Genomic DNA, 22290 nt, shown 5'->3' with positions numbered 1-22290 from the left:
CACCGTAAGACAAACATAGTTCCGTCAACCCTAAAACCCTTAAACCCTAAACCCTGATAACCCTAAACCCCCGCGCCCACTAAACCGTAAAAACATTCAAATTTTTGCCCCACATGGAAACCATTATGCATGCATTCTCTATGTGGTCTCATGGGATGCCATGAAAGATTTTCGGGATTATACACGCAAGTATGATCTCTGACACGCGCATTTCCGGCCTAGCATGTCAACACCCCGAAAGCACTAGCTGGGTTCCTCACCTGTATGAAACCAACCAAACATCGATCCGGTCCAGTGGATGGATGCATGCTCTATGTGGCACGAAGTTTGTCGGCCGAGCCAGTCAACGGACCGGATCAATGGTACCGGAGGGAATCCATTGTAGACCAACGCTCCATCAATGTCCGGTGTGTGTGCTACGTCCACCGTAAGACAAACATAGTTCCGTCAACCCTAAAACCCTTAAACCCTAAACCCTGATAACCCTAAACCCCCCCCCACTAAACCGTATAAACATTCAAAATTTTGCCCAACATGGAAACCATTATGCATTCATTCTCTATGTGGTCATGGGATGCCATTAAGAAAGTTTGGGATCATTACTACATATACATGCAAGTACGTTCTTTGACACACGCATTTCCGGGCTTGCATGTAAACACTCAACCCTAAACCCTGATAACCCTAACCCCTGATAACCCTAAACCCTGATAACCCTAAACCCCTAAACCCCTAAACCCTAATAACCCTAAACCCCTAAACCCTAAACCCTGTAAACCCCACACCGAGTTCACAAGATTTTCTTATTTCTTTATATCATTTATCCAAATCTCACATAACTCACGCGGCCCACCCCTCCCTAAATCCCGCGATTACAGCTCTGCATTCTAACCACCCGGGCCGTCCGCACCTCCCACGACCGCTACAAGATCAGATCGGAGACACCGGTCGCCCACGGAATACAGGAGTCGGCGGCCACCACTCGCTGCCCACCGCCAACGTGATCTGAGGGCTCGGACGTCAGTGTTCTTCTCGCCGCCGCCTCCTCGCGTGAACGCGCCGTTTTTCCTTTGCGCCGTCGACCGCGCTATACCGGCACTTATAGTTTCCGACGCACTAACCGCCGCCATCTACTCGGTGGCACCATCTCCGAGATAAGGTATTAGATGATCGTAAATCTTTATAATCGTTGTCCGCCGATGCTTTAGTTGTTGAACCCTCATAGGTTTTGCACCCAAATAGGTTCTGTGCTTAAACCATAAGTGGATCATATGTTAAATGACCCAGTTAGTTTTGTTAAAATTAATTCTCTGCTAATTTTGTTATACATTTTCCAATTTTGTTCAGATTAATTGAGCCTGATTTTATCATTGCATACGAGGCAGCAATGTCAGTTTCAGATACGAACCTTAATAATGGAGAAAAGCCCATCTCCGAAACTACCGATGCGGTAAGTAATTGACTGTTTGTGTACAATCGTTTCATACACATAATTCATGTGTACTCAGTTTTATTTAATGGAATGTAACAGGAACTCGCCGAAAAGCATGGTCATATGAAGTTAGTATGCTCATAGACAAGGTTCGGAAAAACCATGAAACTGTTGTCAGAAGACCACAAAAAGTACATCATATCAGAAACCAGTCTTGGCGGACTAACCCAGATGCATGAAGTGACTCTACGTCGCATAATGTTGGTTAGACTAGCCAAGAGCATAGATATGGACACGAAATCCATTACCATCGGTAAAACGCCAATTCCTATAACAAAAGAGGACATGCAAGGTATATTTGGCATTCCGATAGAAGGGGAGGATATAGAGCCACATCTGGAAAATCAAACCGACACAGAATTGTTTACCGCCTATGCAAACAATGGGCAAATTTTGATTTCTGACCTTGAAACGGCGATCCGAGCTTCCAAAGCCCCAGACGGTGATTTCCTGAGACGGTTCATTCTGTACGCAATTGGTACTATTCTAGCACCAACAGCACAACATTATGTGGACTCGAAATATCTCAACCTTGTTACAGATCTTGAAAACCTTTGAAAATTTAACTGGGGATGTTTCACACTTAATCACTTCTTCAAGTCCGTTCACAAGTTTAGAAATCGAGATCACGTAAATCTACAAGGAAATCTAATTCTGCTGCAGGTTAGTGCTAGATCACTACTTAATGTCCTTTAATTATTGTTCTGTTGCATATCTGTATGGTGATGAACTAATTTATTGTGTAGTATTGGTACTGGGAGCACGTGCGTAGTGGCCGATTAATGTATGCTTCTAGACCCCCTCCATTGATCGCACAATGGGACGAAATGATGGCTACTATAAGAAGTGATGCTTACGAGAAAGGAGGTCTTCATAACGGGCTGGTACCTATCTACAATTGAACTTTCTATATCCGATTTTTTATTTGGTACTAATGGTTCATTATATTTTAAAAAAATAGGTTGTCATGGAAATTTGTGCTCCTCAACGACCGTCCGAGAATTCTAATAATTTTCCAAGAAAAAAAGATGAACATGTGCATCAACATGATTCGTATCGAGCACCATCACAAGGACATCAATTTAGTAGCCAGCAAGTGTGTACTCCAAAGACTATTTGTTTTTGCAATATCACAAATAGGTGTCATGGAACCTCATTCATTTAGCTATTTTTATCAATGGGGTTTTATTTTGTTTACACAGATTGAAATGGTAGTTGAAGTCATGAATGCACGCATTGCTAATCATGAAAAGAAGGTAGGCAGGAAGTTAATGGAAATTGCGCACAGATTTGATGTCAAATACCAGACTCTATGTGAAGACTTGATCGACATGAAGACTAAAACTGGCACTAATCCTAGGTTGTCGAAGGCCGAGGACGAAATTAAAGACTTAAGGAGGGAACTCCATGTATGTCATACTGTGCATTTTGTATTTTTTATGAATATGTTCCTTCATGTTCATTATTGTTTGCATTGTTACAGGACTTAAAATACGAATTTACAAGGAACCGACAATCAGTGTCACAGAAAGGAGGCGTGCAGGTGATCAATATGGCCCAACATGTTAATATCTAAAAGTAACAAACTAATGATGAACTACCTTTGTTCATTGTAGGATCAAGTCAATGTGTGCAATTCATCCCTGACAGGAACTCCTAGGGCTAGCCAAGTCACGACAGGGACTTCGAGTACACCAAGTGCAAGACATGTGACGGAAAACAATGAGGAACCACAATTAACTCCGATGAAGCCTTTCTTTGGTAATGATTACAAGTTCACGCATGAGGACATAGAGACAGCCGTTTACATCCGCGGAACATACGACCCTGTTGAAATAGCTAGAATCGGAGACATTACCCTCACAGCAGAAAATCTGAAGCAAAATTTGGACGACAAATACATTTATGGTGATGTAAGCCCATTATACTCTATTCTACATCATTACTGCAACACATGTCTTATTATTGTATGATTGAAAATTTGGCAGGTTATTATGGCATATGCTAGCATTAGCCAAATTGAGAATGATACTACCTCAATCATATCCCCTCAAGAAACCGAAAAGCTGTTACAAATGAAGGGGTGGTTCCTGTTGGACGTGCAGCCTCATGGTTAGCTCGTGTAGCAGGAAAATTTGTAGGGCGCCGAAAGGTACACGTTTTCCACACTTTCATAGTTTACGTACACGACAACTTTCGGTTCTCAACCCAACCCGAATTTTACTGCAGGTGCATGTCCCACTGAATGTACACCAAAACCATTGGATGCTAATGATGTTTAATTTTGACAAAAAAGAAATTCAGACTCTGAACTCCATGAATTATCATTGCGACAAGACCAAGGAAGATTCTCTTGTAAGTGTTCTCTTGCTGCCTCTTTTGATCCACATGGAACATGAGCTCCCAAAGTACCGTAACCCTATGTATAACTCGTCGTACCCTAGGTGGACTCGATTCAGTTCTGCATTGACGAAGCTGTCAAGAAAGGGTTGATATCACCAGCTAAGAACATCAATTTTGCCGAATGGACCAAAAAACGCTATGAGAACATACCACAACAGACCGATGGGTACGCATGGCCTCATAAATTATTATTTGCGTACACGAATAAGATTACTAATCTTTAACTAAACATCGCAGGACTTCCTGTGCGGTTTGGACACTGCAGTACATGTTTTCATGGAACGGGGATGAAATGACCAATATTTTAAACCAGGTAATTGAATGCCTAATTTATATTTGTACTTTGTTTAGCTTGAAAGCTATGCTGACGTCATTGTCGGTTATCCAATATAGGCAAGGATAGATATTTTCAGGTGGAAAATATGTACAACCTTACTGCATTCAGATTGCAATGCGCTTCGTCTCGAATCATATAAGTTCCCCATAACGGTTAGCGCAACATCAAGAATATATCATTTATTTCACAAGTCTCATGATTAGAACTAACGCAGCACTCTCTCTTAAACAGAAGGAAGTGTACGATGCCCAGCAAGCAGTTCTACCTGATGCTTCAGAAGAGGACGTACAATTAGTCAACAATCCTGATGGTTCGAACGAACCTGACACATCCAACTCCCAGAAGGATACCGGTGCACCCAACTCCCCCGAAAATGGTGCACCCAACTCCCCCAAAAGGAAGAGAGCACGTGGACGCCCGATAAAGCTAGTCGATCCCGAGCAAACAGCAAAAACAAAGAGTCTTAAAGAACTAAAACATAAATTTGACAGCAAGACCATAGCCAACCAAGTGTCTTCGTTACCATCACGTTCACGCAGAGAGCATAAACCAGCACCAGCTTTATTGAGCCCATTCAAACACAAATAGGTAGCATCAATTGATCATTAATTGATACATGCTCATGCCCATGCTCTACTTTTAGCATCATTTGATACACGTTTTGTTTTTCTTATCAGAAAGTGGAAATAGGTGCTTTTGGCAATCATGAGCATCCTCTACTTATTGCAATATCTAATGCATTGATACATTCTCATGCCCATGCTCTACTTTTAGCATCATTTGATACACGTTGAGTTCTTATCAGAAAGTGGAAATAGGTACTTTTGGCAATCATGAGCATCCTCTACTTATTGCAATATCTAATGCATCATCAGTACAAAGCTTGATTTGGCAATAGGTGGAATCGGCAATCATTTGCATGCTTTAATTTTGTCAAAAATTAATGCATAGTTCAGTTGTAACTGCTCATAGATATGGCAGGAACATGCTGAGTTATACACTAAACATAGTCATGCCAAGCTATAACTACCATAGTCATATTATTAGAGTTCCTAGCATGCATCACCATACGGCAGAATAACACAGCAACCATAACATAGACCACCGTACGATACTTGAGTTGGTAAGGCCTTGTACAATGCAAGGTGCTAAGGGGAGTTGCTTATAGAAATAAACCAGGCTTTTCTTAAGCACAGGTGCTTATTTGTACAGGGTAGACGCATAACTAGGCGTCTCTCCTGTACAAATATGCACCGGTGCATCAGAAAAACCCTGTTTATTTTTCTAAGCACCACCCTAAGCATCTAGCATTGCACAAGGCTTAAACATGCATCACCAAAATATTATTAACAACTAGGAACACTAAACCAGAGTAGCAGCAAATTCTTAACATAAACGGCAGATCAACCACCGCTCAGCATAGGTTCAGACACACCATAGGACATCAGTTTTAGACTCCAACAACAAAGAAACATAGATAACATAAGAGGACACGGCGGTCCTGGGGCAGCATCAGCACTCTAGCAGCACATCACTTCTGTCCCTTCTTCAATGCATGTTGTACGGCTCATTGACTTTGACAATCTCAAGGAAGCGTGCGTAGGCAGCATGTTTAGCCAGAGTACTGGCACTATGATTCTTGCCATGTCCATTGCCAGTGCTGAAGGCATGCTGGATCATGCCATCTATGCCGCCACCGATCACCTTGCAACAGAAAGGGCACCCAATCTTGCCAAAGAAACGGTACCTGATCTTCCCAGCAATCAGATGCCTCAGGGTGTACCGGCTCTTGCTGTGCCTGTTGTCCATGCTGTAGTCCACGTCGTCGTCATCCTCCTGTCAATTAGTGAATTAGTACACATAGAACAACTCAGGTGATATATTATGGTACATTGACTTTAATTACAATGTTTTGAAAGTACACATGTGAAACATGGCAACTATCTATTTGCTAGAAATAAGGCGTATGTGCACATACATAATTGAGCCAAATAAATTGACATGCACAATTATGGACGGTGGAATAGTTGCATTTATAGATTAGTGCACAAGTAGTACATAACTAACACATGAAAGACTACATGAAGTGGCTTGGTTTAATGATATTTGATACTTGTTACAGGTGTAATTCTTATTGGAATCAGAAAAATGGCTTCATTGTACTCCTCCATTGTTTCACACAAGGGGGGTTTGTTCTATCTACTGGAATGAAGAAACAATTATTCTTTCTGACAGCGGCAATACTGCTTCTCCAACATTGTTAGACCCTGATAACTTTCAGAAGGAAATTGGTAAAGGAGCTATGGGGTGTCTCACTGCTCATATTGATGAGAGATGTGGCTGTGATCATCTAAATAAAATACTGTGGAAAATTGGGTAGATGAGATGTTTTGATTTTTCGGTATCCAGTGGATATGTAATGTCAGCCCATAATTATTAAGGGAGCGATCAATTCCTTTGCAAAATGGAAATCTGTATAGAATTTGCAAATGGATCATCTATGAACATGTGTGCAAACTAATCATCTATGAACATGTGTGCAAATTAATTCATGTACATAAACTATAATGAATCAGGAACTGCAACATTTAGTCACTGTCCTGGGGAAGCCAATGGAGAATCCTGCCATATATCCATTGTTTAACCCACTTTTTTCATTAATGTATCCCTACCATGAACATTTTCTTTTATTTGGGTTCATTACCCCACTTCTTTCATTAATGTATCCCTTGTGAAACTTATGCTCATCTAGTTAACAAGACTAACCCCAATGCCATGAAAAAAACCAGAGTATCTGCTGTAATCAGAATGTGAATCAGATTTAAAAATCCACATCCAACATGAAGATCTATGCTAGATCCTTACAATCCTACATACGTACAACTAGAACGCCCAAGTGAAATTGATGCTCATCTAGTTAACAAGAAAAACCCCAATGTCATGAAAAAAACTGAGCACAAAACAGAGTACTACCTCAGATAGCTCGTCGATGGCATCCTCGTCGAAGTCGCTACCCTTCCTGCTATCTAGGTCGAACTCCTTTATGGCGTTCTCCTCCATGAGCTCTTCAATTTTGTCATACACCTTGCGCTTACGCCTTCTCATCTCCTCCTCCTCCAGATCTTCCCCGACCTTGTGCTCGCCGACGGGTGCCTCGACGGCTGCGATGGCAGCGGGAGCAGGCACAACGGTCGCTGCACCGCCAGCTTCCGCCGCTACGGCGGACTCAGCCGCTCCACCCACGGCTGCAGCCACGGCAGCAGACTGCTCTGCTCCGATGGTTGCCTCCGGCTCGTCCGCCGCATCTTCACGCCCGCGCTTCATCGTCGGTCGAAGACAGGAGGAGGGAGGCGTAGGAAGGGAGGAGGGTGGTGACGAAGGAGGAGAGGGTGGTGAGGTGGTGAGGAAGGAAGAGAGGGTGGTATGGTTCGGGAGAGGACGAGGGTTTTCTACCCGATTTGGGGAAGAAAGGCACTGCTCCTGCCTCTTGGAGTTACCAAGAAGCCGCGGGTGCCGATTTGACTTGACACACCCACCCGGCCGTCCCGATTCCACGTGGGGACGTGGCGGTCGTGCACGCGGTCGTGCACCTGCTACGGTTTGCCATCAATTGCTATCGGTCTCACAAGTGGGTCCCCTTGTCATCCACACAACCGAGCCACCACATGTACCACATTTTTCTTTCTCCCTGTCTTGACCACTCCACATCTTTCTTTCTCCCCTTCTCGACCAGCGCCGCCGCCTCCGCCGCCATCAGCCGACGACCCCTCTCTTCGCTCCGGTGCGCGGTCGCCGCCAACTACGGCAAGTACGTCAGATCTCCACTCTTCTTCCCTTCCCCAAACGCGTCTCCCTACGGAGGCGGATCTGAGCCGATTGGTTTGGACTGAAACTTAGTTTTTGGATTGGATCTTGATTTGGTTTATATGGTTTGAGACCAAATCAATCAATTAGTTTGAGCCGCCACTACCACCTACTACTGCTTCAAATCCAAGAGCCGCAGTTGCCGGCCGGAGCTCGTCGGCTCTCTCGAGATTTGACGCCATGTCTGATCTAGATTCATGACGTGCCCTCGCATATGGCTTTGTCCACGGTTTGAACCTTTGGAAGTTGAAAACGGTTTGGACTGGGTTGGATGACGCGCATGTATAGTTCGGTTTGGTCTAGATTCTAAATGAAAATATCTGGATTGGTTTGGTGTTGATGTGTGCCGTGGATTGGACTGGTTTAAGTTTCGATGCCCAACTATTCCCAGGTTTAGATGAACCGGGCATTGCCATTGTCATTGCCATTGCTTTATTACATAGATGATAGGAAATAGATTGATTGGCCATTGCCAGTATAGGTTATCACTATGATTTATTATATGTATGATCTTTGTATTGTACTATGTACAATTCAACTTAGAGTTCAACATGTTCTGTGTAGAATGGAGGAAGCACAATGTGGACGCTGCAACTCACGGTGCCGGACCAGCCTTTCTACTGCCACGTTGTTCGGCATCTACTTCCAGCCTTCTTTTGTTGTTGCAGCGGTAATAATTTATATGAACCTTCTGACAGTACATTCTTTTTGTTTGTTTTTTTGCTATTTGCACTAATGTATTGTGTCTGCTATTTGTTTTTATCTTACACAGATCGTACCATGCAATGTGAGATTGGCATTCAATGAGCTCGTCGCAGACACCGTGACCTTCGACGCTCTTGGGGGCCCATACACTATGCAGGTCGAGAAGGGGCGAAAGATAACCCAGATAGGAGGAGATGATTGGGATCGTTTCATCGCCCGCATGCGTCTTACTGGGGGTGAATTGATCAGCTTCTCCTTCAGAAGAGATAGGCCCAGGATTTCTGTTATCTATCTAAATTCCATTCCGGATAGTGAGGATGAAGTTCACGAGGACGAAGATGGTGCTGATTCAGATGATGATGAGAACCCACTTGTTGAATACCTGTATGCCCAAGGACTTAGCCTGGGCGACGAGGAAATCGGCAACCTCTGGGACATGCTTCCGCTACGTGAAGACTACCTAGGGAAGCCATTCGTGACCCGCCTCACAAGGATGAATGTTAAACGGCATATCATGGTATGTTACTTAGTGTGGTAATTACATGATATGCATGCTTAGTTAGTGTAGTACTTCATATGATATGCATGTTGTAGTACTGTGATGAGAGGCCAAGTTTAGAATTCATTTAGTGAAGAATTTTATGACATGCATGTAGTGTAGTAATATGCGATGATATGCTTAGTGTACGGAGTAATCTAATGATATGCCTAATTACTGTAGTAATTTGATGCTTGGCGTATAGTGTAGTGATGTGATGATATATATGCTCAGTGTTGAATCCAATGATATATGTGTCTTGAAGTGTATGCTTTGTTGATAATTGCACGTGACATGATCATATATCATGTCAACTGTTTTCAGAAATTACCTAAGAGGTTACTTGATAGCTGTGGCATCGACCCGAGCGAAGAAGGCATGGCTGCTGGACTACGCCTTACCAGAACGGGCTCCATCACCAGCTGTGCCTATGCAGTGGACACGGACGGTCGCACTGTCTTGAGCAGGGCAGGGTGGAAGAAGTTCCTTCATGCCAAGAATCTTCGGGTAGGACAGGCCATCCTACTCACTGTTGCGAACACCCGTCGCCATGACTTGAGGATGATGATCACCATCCACCTCATTTAGAACTGGGGTGGGCCATGTATCAATGTGAAATGAACTTGTTATGTCATCTCTTGTTCGCGAGTACTTGTCGTGTATTACCGTACCTATATCTACTCATATCTAGGTACTATTGCTTGTGATGGATTGCAACTATTATTAACTGGTACCTAATGCTCTACTAGCTATGATTATTCCACTGTGTGATGTTTTATATGCTGTAGTGTGACATGGTAACTGTTATATATGGTAGAGGCTGGTCTCTAAGACCTTGTACAATGCAAGGTGCTTAGGGATGTGCTTCCACTGTGTGATGTTTTGTACGTGCCAGGTTGTAGTATGAAATGCTAACTGTTCTATATGGTAGTGGTTGGTCTCTAATTGGACCGACATGTTGAACTATAGTATCAATGGTAGAGGCGTTTCGTTGTGCGCCACATCTAATAGTTCACATAATTAATTATCCAAAGATTAAGGTATGAAACCCTTGGTCCTACATAGCAACATTTCGTTCCAAAAATTAAGGTACGTCCACATTCAAACTAACTAATACTACAAATTCGAAGAAACTACTTAATACATTAACAGCACATAGGGAAGTAGCCCCGGTCCAACGGCTTGATAAATGACGAACAAAAACTGAAAGAAGAAGGATCAGCCAGTAGCAGCACCATCAGCCTCCCAGACTCACAACTTCAGCCAGCCTGGTGAACTCCAGGTTTTTTCCTGCAAAACACACATGTGATGTTGGAGGCAAGAAAATAAATATGCCAGGGGTCTTGTCATGGCATCTAATCGCACGGAATGCTAGTACAAATGATGAAGAATAAAACATCCAACATGAGCAAATTCATAGGAGTTCTAGATCCATGGATACCATCAAGAAAAAATGCTCAGTTTTAATTCAGACATAAGACTTGGTGAAAACGTGCATATCAGCAACATTGATATGTCATCTTTGCAAGCTTGGGTCAGTGACTTGTCTTGTGTTTCATGGCATGACAATAATTTTAACAATAAATAGACATGAAATTGACCCAAACTCATGTACAAAGTTATGCCATATGATGCATGGATTGATTCACACATAAATGACAAAATGCCAACTTTGTATAGAATTTGCAGTACTGAAATATTTCAGTGTGTACTGAAATTGCAGTACTGAAATAATTCAGTGTGCATCGGTGTGTACTGAAATTGTAGTAACGAAATATTTCAGTGTCTACCGGTGTGTACCAAAATATTTCAGTGTCTACCACTACAACATTACAAATTTTGCCTAGGGCAGTACCGAAATATTTCAGTGCCTACCGGTGTGTACCGAAATATTTCAGTGTCCACCACTACAACATTACAAATTTTGCCTAGGGCAGTTCCGAAATATTTCAGTGCCTACCGGTGTGTACCGAAATATTTCAGTGTCTACCACTAGAACATTACTAATTTTTCCTAGGGTTCATATGATGCCTAGGGTTCACATACATCATAGTCCATCCTCCAAATCCATGTACTCAAATATTCATGCAATTCATTGAGATTAAAATGCCATCTGGCATTCCCTCTCTGAGCTATTACGATCAGTATCACCACGATGTAAGCACGAGCAGTAGGAAGATGAGGAGTGGGGAAGCTTACTCTAAACATAGCTACCGCCGCCGTTCAGACGAGGAGAGCGGCGAGGGAAGCGTGGAGAACGGCGGGGAAGCGAGGTCGCGACCACTGTCCTCCTCATCTTGCGCTTCGGAGTCTCCGGTGACTCGGTTGGAGGCTGCACAATCTGCAACGGCACCTCGTGCACGGTGGGTTCCTGATCCAGTGGATGATCTACCCTGGATCTGAACGCCCACCACCTCCGCCTGGTCCACTCGCTGGACGAATTGGCCTGCTCCATCGCCCAGAGGAGGATCTCGATCTTGTCAATCGGTTGTGCGGGCGGGAGGCAAAGCTTTGCCCTCTCCTTCTTCGTCATATTCTTGAGAGTGGCCATTGCCGTCCAGTTCATCTGCCTTGTGTTGTCAAACCAAGAACGGATCTCCCTCAACCTGGCCAACTTGACCTGGTCGCCGCCGGCGATCTGCACGAAGTCGGTGTTCTCGTCGCCGGCCATCAGCTCGATCTGCCGTGTAAGAGGGGGTGGGGGTGGGTGGGGGGTTGCCTGAGTGGAGCGAAGTTGCAGCGGCAAGAAGAAGGAGATGACTGAGGTGGACTTGGAGGAGAGGGAGGAGATGGCCGCCGATGAGTAATTGTGGAATGTGAATCACCATGGCGGCGGTTATGCATTCGACGAGAGGGGCGGCGCGTGCAAATTTTCCTAGGACTAAACTGCCCCTAGATTAAAACGTGTCCCCACCTTGTCACGAGTACTGGCCCCACTCGTTTTAGTACTTTCGCGTATTTTCATCGGAGTACTACCCAGTACTTCGTATTTGTCTGCCGTTAGATCGACATCAACGAACGGTTCTAAAAAAAGCCCAACCACTCTAAAACTTGTAACATTCTAATTGGCTACTTCTCTCTTTGTACAGAGAATTCCAATATGGTAGAGATGGTATTACTGGCTCTGCCCTGTTTCGTGGACACTCTATGGTCTGGTAGCTTCACAGTTTGGGGACGTGACCGAGAAGTTCGACAATGGCATGCTCGTGTCCGAGTTTGTCGAGGGCTACTTTGGTTACCATCACGACTTCCTGTGGGCGGTCGGTCTGGTGGTCGCGTCCTTTGCAGTTCTCTTTGCTTTCCTCTTCGGGATCTCAATCAAGCTATTCAACTGGCAGAAGAGATGAGTAACCAACTAACCAAAAAAGACACATCTGAGTTTAATCAGAGGTCATTGTAGTTGTATAGTACTAATGATATGAAAATTAATACTAGCGGATAGATCTGAGGATGTGGAAATTCAATGTACAGCCGAGCCGACAATTCCTAGAAACGCAACAGCAAGTTCAGTTTTGCTTTAGTTGAAACTGAATGAATTGTGTTTTCGCCAGACGAACTATTTGGTGAAGAAGCTATGAATGAATATTTCACTGTTAACAAAATATCATCAATTATCAACTAGCATCTGCTTCTTAATCCTTGGGAAATATAAAGGGAGAATTTGATGTGCAGCACTAACCAAGTAAACATCGAAAATCTTCGACTTGTTCTTCCTCCCTGTTCTTCACAATCACCCGCCCAATCCCCAAGCATCTCCTCACCGCTGCCCTCCTCGAACGCATCATAGCTTAGGCAGCCGCCGCCCGCCGGCGACCCAACCTCCCTCCCTCCCCCGATTCGGAGCAAATGCCGAGGTAATCCGCCAACCAGGGTCGATCCCCCACCCTCCACCGAAACCGCGATTCGGGATAGATGCGGAGCCGGGCGAGGAAACCCGCGGCGGCGTCGCCGCGGCCCCTCGGGAGGTGGTGGGGATGCTGGGGGGCAGCGACCGCCCGTACGGCGCGGGCTGGGACGAGTCGACCTCGCCGCGATTGTCGCCGTCGTCCACTCCTTCCGCCTGCTGCTTCTCGGTAGGACATGTCAGGATGCCTCAAGGCTTGGCAAGTTGGCATCTCTGAAGTCTGAACTGAAGAACAGAATGTGCAGCGCAAGCGGCTCATTCAGAAGTTCAGAAGAACGTTGGGGTACAATTGAGAATTTGAGATGCAAATAGCAAGTCTCAATTCTACACGAAGAAAAAGATGATGATACAGATTGTTTATTGTAGGGGATGATGATACAGATTGTGGATGTCTAGCATCACAACTTCACAACTTCAAAGCGTTGAAAGGATTAATAAGGCTAAAAAAGGGGAAACTAATCAGCGTTGAAAGCTGCATCTCATGGAACGTGGGGATGTTGGAATCTCACGTGATTATTCAGAAATACAATCCCATAACTTACCTCGTAGATATCTCCACGAACTACTCCCTCGGCGACTCGACAACCTAAATCCCCACACCCGGCCTCCGATCGCCTTTTCGTTCCACCGAGCATGCGCCGGCGCCGGCCACCCGGACCAGGTGGTTCGGCCACGTCAACGTGGGTGATTTCCTATTGGTGTAGGCTGATTGGGTGATTTACTATTGGTGTAGGCTGATGAGGCTTGCATGATGGAGAGAACCAACGACCCTACCATCATGGAACCAAGGCGTACCACATGCATCCTGCTCAAGTCTGTTGAGAGAGAGGTTATCGAGATGTTGAAGAAGTAGGGAACGTGAGCACCAGGTTGCGACATATAGATCAGGGACTACGTGCAAAGGGTGCACCATGATGGTCATCATTGGGAATCAAGACGCCGGGGAGATCGCCGAGGGGGAGGTTTAGTTCCAAGACAAGTTCGACAATGTTGTCGAGTTGAACACCCACCTACAACACGGAGCTACCAAGCAGGTATGACGCTCGATCAGTTCCTCTGCTTAGCGGCACCACCCGCGATCCTACTAAATCAATCTTGCTCTTGATTAGTTCACGATAATATATGAAGGTGTCTCTTCATCAGCCTCAGTCATGCGTCTCCTGCTAAGGATAAAATAATGGATCGATGGTGTGTCGGAAAGAATGACATGCAGGGGATCGTTGATCAGAAACGAATTTTCGGAATCAGACGTGGCGATTTGGTGCCCGAGCCCAGCTGATCCTGAAATTGTTGGCGTCTGCTCTGGCTCGGGATCCGCGATTCTCGGTCTGACGCATCTGACGCCGAGCGGCGAAAAAGGAGCATGTGATGGAATACGGGGTAGGAAACAGTATCTTTGGCGTGGGCCCAGAATGTAGGGAGGAGACGGCGTTCGCGCAAGAGAACTCTGGTCCATGGACCAGATCGTTAGAAGCGCACGTGGGCCAGGGATCAAATCGGCGGAACCCTCGTCGTCCCTCCTTTCCACCCAAAACACATTGTCTCCGTTTTGAGCGCAGGTCCTTGCGGCGTCGCTGCATTCTGCACCCGCGGTGACTGGAATAGTGGAGGATTCCGGGCTAGAGTTGCTCCATGTTGTTGACATGTTAGTTCCCGTAGATCTGCAAATAGTTTTCTAGGATTTATTCTGCAGTATGTCTAATGAACGGACCTTGGTGGCGGCCATTGTTGTCTTCTTTCAGGTTCCATTACGAGAGGAGTTCTCTGACAACCTTGAGCAACCAGATCCGATTTCTCTCTTGTTTTTTTTTTTGCGACTGCCGGTTTCTCTCTTGTTGCCCAACAACGGAGCTGGCCTTGCCGTTCCTGTAGACTCGAATGTTGGGTCTGGGTGCGCTCAGCAGCTCGGCTGTGATGGGACTGAAAGGGCAGGAGCTGGCAGCCGCCGTCGTCAGGAACTCAGGATGCATCTCCGACGAGGTCAGCGCAACCGACTGACATAGTCAACCCAGAGGCACCAGGCTGGACTAAAAGGTGTGATCCCATATCCTATCAATGTTGGTCTGTATATTCAGCTTTGACTTCATGTTCATCTGCACATCCACATGCTCTGTCTGAAAAATGTTTTACTTTGCAAAAACCGTTAGCATAAAAGACCCTATCAAGAAGTAAGTCGTAGCACTGCAGTCCATGCTTGATGTCTATTTTAACAGTCAGAAGCACTTTCAACATACTGTTGATATTGTTGAAGTAGAACTAATAGACAACAAAATTATTCTTGTATTTGAACTCGTAGAGTGAATAATGAACATCTGCAAAAAAACAGGTTATGGCTGGGCAGTGCGCCACCAGACAGGACATCATGACCCACTCGGATGAATTGATTCGCAACATAGAGGAACCTACAAAGAGTTTAGTACGCCTTACCCGAGTTTCGATTCAGTTAGTGAGGCATACAACTTCTACAATCTATATTTTTGGGATGTCTTTGGTATCAGATTTGGTAAAAGCAAACTAAATGCCGAGAGGATGAAATGCATGGAGGAGATCGTATGTGGTTGCTCGGTGAGTAACGAGCTTTTGCTCAAATATAATACATTTCAGAGTAAATGTGTTTTGCTGTGTCATCGATGTGCTCTCCAAGCGCGGTAGTGTCTGATGTTATGTTTTGTTGGCCGACATGGAGGGCAAATCAGAGGCAAAGAATAGTAGGTCATGCAGATGCGAGTGTCTAGTGCTGATTAGGCTATCGCGCGCGACAGACAACAGCTGGTACATCACAGAGCACCGTGAAAGCCTCAACCATTCAATGTCCTTAACAATAGGTGAGAAGGTGCATTGGCCGTCACACAAGCACATCGACGCAAACACAAGATTTAATAAAGCAACTTACGCTTCGTTTGGATGTCTCCATTGGAGAGCTCCGTATTGAATTGGCCTGAATTCCAAATCAGTGTGGAAACTGAAATGGGACGAATACGAATTCACATGTTTGGTTGTCCAACGAATTGGCCCTTGAAATGCCTCTGAGATTTCAATACAGAATCTTGTTTGGATGACAAACTTTCGAATTGCATAGCTACATTACCAGGTTATACCTTGTTCTGCATCACTCAAAAATGAAATCTGACTATGAATGAATATATAGCAATAAAATAATTAAATATTCTAGAAAAGCATCAGGAAACACAAATGGTGATAGAATGACAACAATATATTTTTACGATAACATAACACAAAATTTGAAACAATAAGAAATAGCATGTAGTCTCAAATATGGTCTCGTACATGACATAAATCACAACAATTTAGAAGATATGTACAAATGCTTGACATAAACAGTGCATGGCAGTACATACATAGTTCCAAGTTCAACAAGGCAGTACATACATAGTTCCAAGTTCAACATGACATAAAATAGATGGTTCAAAGTTCAACAACACATAAAAGCATTGATCTTCAAGGCAACATTAGCAGCCATGTCTTCCTCATGGTAATGGGCAGCTCCTTCAGAGCTTGAAATAGGCGATCATTGAGTACCAACTTCCCGTAACATCGAAGCATATCTTGCTCAGCTAAATCAGGTATCAATCTAAGTGCATCAAGTATTTCAGTGGGTGTGGTAACCTTTGGTAGTGGAATAGGCTCAGTTGTCTTGAAAGCATCAACTAAGTCCTTCTTCATATCTCCAAGCATGCAAAGAATAGCATCACCTGTTCGCTGCCTCTTTGGTGCTACTTCTGGAGAGACTTCAATTGGTTCTTCTAATGGCTCTGCAGCAATCTCAGCACATGTCTTCGCACCCTCGCCATTAGCATGATCTTTTGAATATACGATACATATGGACTCCCAGTTCTTGATTACTTTGGTCTTGTAAGACTTTATCTCCTTGCTTGCCTTGTTAGCCTGCACAATAAACACAAACTTGTAAAGGTACTGCCTTGTTATTCAGTAGTGACTTGCACACTTCTAATGAAGTTGTCATCATCTGGATCATCAGTTGACGCATTTGCTAATTCACTATCCACTTCAGGCAATAACAAATCATCCATGACATGCTGCCTATCCCTTGCAAAGTTGTGCAACACACAGCAAGCACTAATAATTCGAATCTACAATAATATTTTAGTTCATAGTAAGCAATTGTCATCTCACATACTAACTTTATTTAACAACATATTTACTTTTTGTACCTGATCCTTTATGTCAAAGAAGGTTTGGGAACGCAAGATAGCCCATTTTTTTTTTGAACAAGCCAAATGTTCGCTCCACTACATTCCTAGCACGAGAATGGCGCAAGTTATATAACTCTTTAGCTGTTTGAGGCTGTTGTGCACTTGCAGCCCATTCTTTTAGATGATACCGAGTGGACCTGAATGGAGCTAAAAATCCTTCTCCATTGGTATAACCAACATCAACTAAATAATATTTCCCTATATCAATATAAGTTAGTTAGCTAACAATCAAATCAAAGAAACTACATGCCAAGAGAAAGAGTCATACCCTTAGGTATAACAAAAGCATCTTGGCGGTTTGTCCTCATTGCATCACGCAAAACTCTCGAGCCTGAAACAGAACCCTCCCAGCCAGGTAACACATAAAGAAACTTCATGTTCCAATCAACAACACCTAGCATGTTGGTGGTAATGGCTTGCTTTCTGTTCCTATACCTTCCTTGGTCAGCCACATCAACAAGCACGTCAATATGGCAACCATCTAGTGCTCCAAGTGCATTACCAAACCACTTCCATTTGTAATCATCAGGAGCTTGAGCGGTAGCGGAAGGTAGCTTAATGAACTCCTCATATAGAGAGAGTAGGGCTGTTAGGATAGCAGAGAAGTGTGTACTAATGGTCCATAAAGAACGCTTGTAGGTGCCACGCAACATCCTCTTCTTGATACTATGGCCAACTACAAGTAAGAACATTGCAACTTTCTCTTCCACGGTCACATATACACTATCACGGAGGCCACACCTCTCCCGCAACATGGTGCAAAGGTCATGAAAGTTTCATTTTGTTAGACGCAATTGATCGTAGCATGCCACTTCAGATCCATCATACATGGTTTTAAGCAAATATTTCCTAAGCCTATGCTTGTCCTCATCATCATTAAAACTTCCCAGGTCCCTTGGTCCCCTATCCCTTTGTGTAGTAACAAATGCTAATGCAAGAGCACATGTTTCAACAAACAATTTAGTCAAAACAATTCTTTTCCTCTTCCGTCTTTTATTTTCTTCATTTATCCACTCAATCAACTCCAATTGATCTGACATTGTGCTGTACAAATTACAGTTCAATTGTCTAGTGGTAAGGCAATCAAAGAGACATCACATACACAAATGCATAGAAAAAACAGAGGGGATTCAGCCATATATATACCTTCAACTGGCCTGCAGATCGATGAACACTTCACAAATCTGCAGTGTTGAACAAAAAAATTTAGTCTTATTGCAGCTGATTAGGGAACAAAAAAATATGCAGTGTTGGTTCAGACTACAGAGAACAAAAAAATTGTGCGTTCAGGGGTTCAGAGAGATTTAGAACAGAGGGCAGCTATAGTGGGGGGGAGGGGGTGGTGGTGCTGCTCTGTGGATGTACAGGCAGGTGCCCGGGACGCAGCAGACGGGGACTAGGGGACTAGGGAAGGAGCCGCGAGCATGGGAGGAGGTGACGCGACCCGGGAGGACGAGTCGCAGCGACCCAAGACTGCGGAGGGAGCCGCGAGCTAGGAACCGGCCGGAGATGGGGGAGAGAGCCGCGGCCCACGATCAAGTCAACCGGAGACGGGGACGAGGCCGCGACCTAGGACGAGGACCTAACCGGAGATGGGAACGGAGCCGCGACGTAGGAGGAGGATGGAGGAGGGTGGCGCGACCTATGAGATGCGGCGGACGAGGATGGACCAGGGGAGATGCGGCGGCGCTGGAGGTTGCTGCAGTAGGAGGGGGCCGGGGAGGGAACGCACCTGAGCGCCGCTGCCAGCCCTGTCGACGCCGCTGCACTCTCGTTCCTTCTCTCCTTATCTGTTCGACAGGGGGGGGGGGGAAGAGGCTGAAGCAGTACGTTTTTTGCGGGAGGGAGCCATTTCAGAGCAATTCACAGCGGGAGGCCTCCATGTTGTGGGCGGGTACTTTGCGTGGAAGTGATTCCGCCCTGAATTTGGTTTCATTATGGAGTGCCAATTCGGTGTCCAACCAAACATGTGAATTGGAAGTTTACCAATACGAATTCAGATTCCAGCCTTCCAATGGAGACATCCAAACGCAGTGTTAGGGAAAACAATCTGAACCTTCGGAAGGTGTACAACATAAGTGGGAGCTTCTTTGGTTCGGTCAAGAAGGTGCCCTTCATGAAGAGGACCCTAAGAAATATTTGCAGGAAGATAAGAGATAAGCCATGAATCATACGTTGAAGACATACATGCCTCCGTCAAGCCCAATGCATGTTTTTGTCGGGCATTACATGAGGTTACAGTTTGACCACGAGCGCAAGGAAAGCTACCAAGAGAAGAGGACGATGATTGTAAGCATTTTTTGTGTGTACAATTTGATTATCTGACAGAAATGCATGTACACTTCATACCTGTCAGGCATTTGTTTACATGAATCACAAACGGACAGAAATCCTAACTATATTATGACAGGGTGGAGCTGACAGGAGGACCAATTTGGCAATAGAGCAGCATGCAAGTAAAGTTTACACCAGGGCTATGTTTAAGGAGTACGGTTGCCTCCTAATCGAAGGGACGTTGTACAATGTCAAGGAAGTAGAGAAGATGAGGAAATATGTTACAAAGCACAACAATGTAGCTAAAATGGAAAAATGGAGCAGAGGATCAGTCAGAGTTTACGTGCGAGTGTGGCCAGTTCGAGCATACTGGGATGTCATGCAGCCATGTCTTAAGGGTAACTAAACCTGACAAAAAAGTTGCTGCACATAAATTGAATTTCTGTACAAGAAATTTAAACATAGTGTAATGCACGGGTCATGGATATACTTCATCTGGAGATCCCTGTGAAGAATATACTCAAGCGGTGGACCAAGGACGTGAGGGACATGCTTCCCCAACACCTGGTTCAGTATCAGAAGGACAATTTAGTTAACTTGTCGTTCACGTGCAGGAACTCGATGCTATATCTGAAAGCCATGGAAGTCGTGCAGATGGGCAATTCGAATGCAGAATAATTCAAGCACACTTTTGCTGGTCTGGAAGCTTTGTTGGTGAGTGTCGCACCTTTAGCTGAGAAGATGGATGGTTTGGGGTTTGAGGATCAGATAGCAGGTTTGGCCACTGGTAGATTGCCTCGCAGTGGAGAGGTTGCGTTTGTGTGTGGGGGGGCGATGGTGCTGACAAATGCAATAGTAGGGGGAAATCTGTGTGAATGCCCTTGAAGGTCTAGCAGCTCCAGATAAGCATAGTGGGGTCAGCTGACTAAGTAATAGCAGTGACAAGGCGTGTTAAGAGGGTCTGAGTAAATGTACCAGGTTCTTCAACATTTGTCGGCGCGAGGGGCACAAGCAAACTACTTGTCCCGAAACAGGAGATGCCACCAAGAAACCAAGCCATGTAAATGCAAGAATTGTGCCATGGAAGAGCATCGCCAGAACACTTGTGCGAGGCCGCTCGGTGCTGCTGAGAAATGAGTTCTGAAGTTTTAATTTGTAATCTGTATTGTAGTACCTTTTAGGATTTTCTAGTGTGTTTCAGTGAGCATTGCATGCTCCATGCTTGTTCCTCAATTACCAGAGGCATATTACATATTGTACCAGTAGAGTACCAAGTTCGATAATGTTCATCTGTACTAAATTTGGTTTACTGGTTGCTGGAAATATTGCTTCCTACTGTTGGGGTATCTCTGGCATCTGCCTGGTTCATATTTGTGGTCGCCTACACTAGCTAGTGTTCACGTCTCAGGTTTAGAGCACGGGCTTATATGCTGAATGTGTTTGCTGCTGACACTTGGCCGGCATGCAGGATATAACAGTGTATTTTCCCAGTTCATCGTGAGTTGTGCGCGCGGGTAGATTCAAAATTTGAACTGCTAGAAAGATTATATGCAAGTACTGTAAAACAAGTGGCTGGATGGCATGTCTGAAAGCAGTATAAGAGTATACCATCCGGCAATGTTCATCGGTTCTGGGGTCATGAATTCTGTCTGTAGAAGTTGCCTGGCTGAGGTTTCACATCTGGGGGTAGAGTTGGGAGCTGCATGGTATGGAATGTGTGTCAGTTCTTTGTGGTTATGACCGTAGAACTAAAGTATGAGTTTGAATGTGACAATTTCCCTGTCTGTGTTCTTGATGTGGTTTGCATCCATGATTTATCTGCGTGTGCGTCCCTCCTAGCTAGCAACACTGCATTTTCTGAGAGTGCGGTCGTGTGTGCAGGCATCCACATGATCAGTAGGTCTAAGTTTGAAGCGGTCGTGTCTCTGCTAATTTTCTGCAGGAGTGGTTGTGTGCTGACACTAGGAAATAAGTATGCATTTCCAAGCTGGAGGCGTCCATGCGTCGGGTGGTTTTAACTTGGAGTGTACACACGCGTGCGCCTGCTCGAATAGACATTCAAAACTTGTATGTGTGATCGGGGGATGGGGTGTGCCATCACATAAGAGCTGTGGTGGATACTGGGCGTCAGGTTCATCCTCCATGTGTTCTATTCTGCTAGCAGCAATGGTGCCGGTGTGGAGCGCCCGGACTGACTTAAGCGTTGCTGCCGTGTTAGCAGCATCAGCGACGGCGACTTGCACGGAGTGCTCTGGCGATCGCGCACCCGCTCCCGACCAGAAAACGAAGGTGAGTGAAATAAGTTGTGTTTTTGTTTTCCTCTAGACCTCCCACACTGGTTTAACTTGATCGTCCTCCTCCTCCGCCCAGCCGCATGAGCACCTCCTGCTGCTTTGGCCTTTGGGTGGCGGCTGATGGATTGGCAGGGGCAGTGGCGGAGCTTGGAAAAAAAAGTTGGGCGGGCCAAAGAGCACAATATTCTTCAAATTCTAAAGCATATATACTATTTCAATAGATATAGTCACCACACACCTTCTG

The 22290-nt window shown here is 44.9% G+C and overlaps 1 long non-coding RNA gene and 1 pseudogene across 1 annotated transcript; one reads left to right on the top strand and one right to left on the bottom strand.

Annotated features, from left to right (window-relative positions):
* Positions 1 to 12689, top strand: part of LOC123067897 (ABC transporter G family member 53-like) — a 55621-nt pseudogene extending 42932 nt beyond the window's left edge.
* Positions 12690 to 16508: 3819 nt separating this feature from the next.
* Positions 16509 to 19323, bottom strand: LOC123066547 (uncharacterized). The gene is made up of 3 exons (XR_006431370.1): positions 19211 to 19323; positions 18625 to 18662; positions 16509 to 17149 (listed from the first exon to the last, which is right to left on the bottom strand). It is a non-coding gene; the product is annotated as an uncharacterized lncRNA (long non-coding RNA).
* Positions 19324 to 22290: the final 2967 nt, after the last annotated feature.

The sequence above is a fragment of the Triticum aestivum genome, chromosome 3B, assembly GCF_018294505.1.
Source record: "Triticum aestivum cultivar Chinese Spring chromosome 3B, IWGSC CS RefSeq v2.1, whole genome shotgun sequence".
NCBI classification, from domain to species: Eukaryota; Viridiplantae; Streptophyta; class Magnoliopsida; order Poales; family Poaceae; genus Triticum; species Triticum aestivum.
This window is presented reverse-complemented; position numbering and strand designations above follow the sequence as displayed.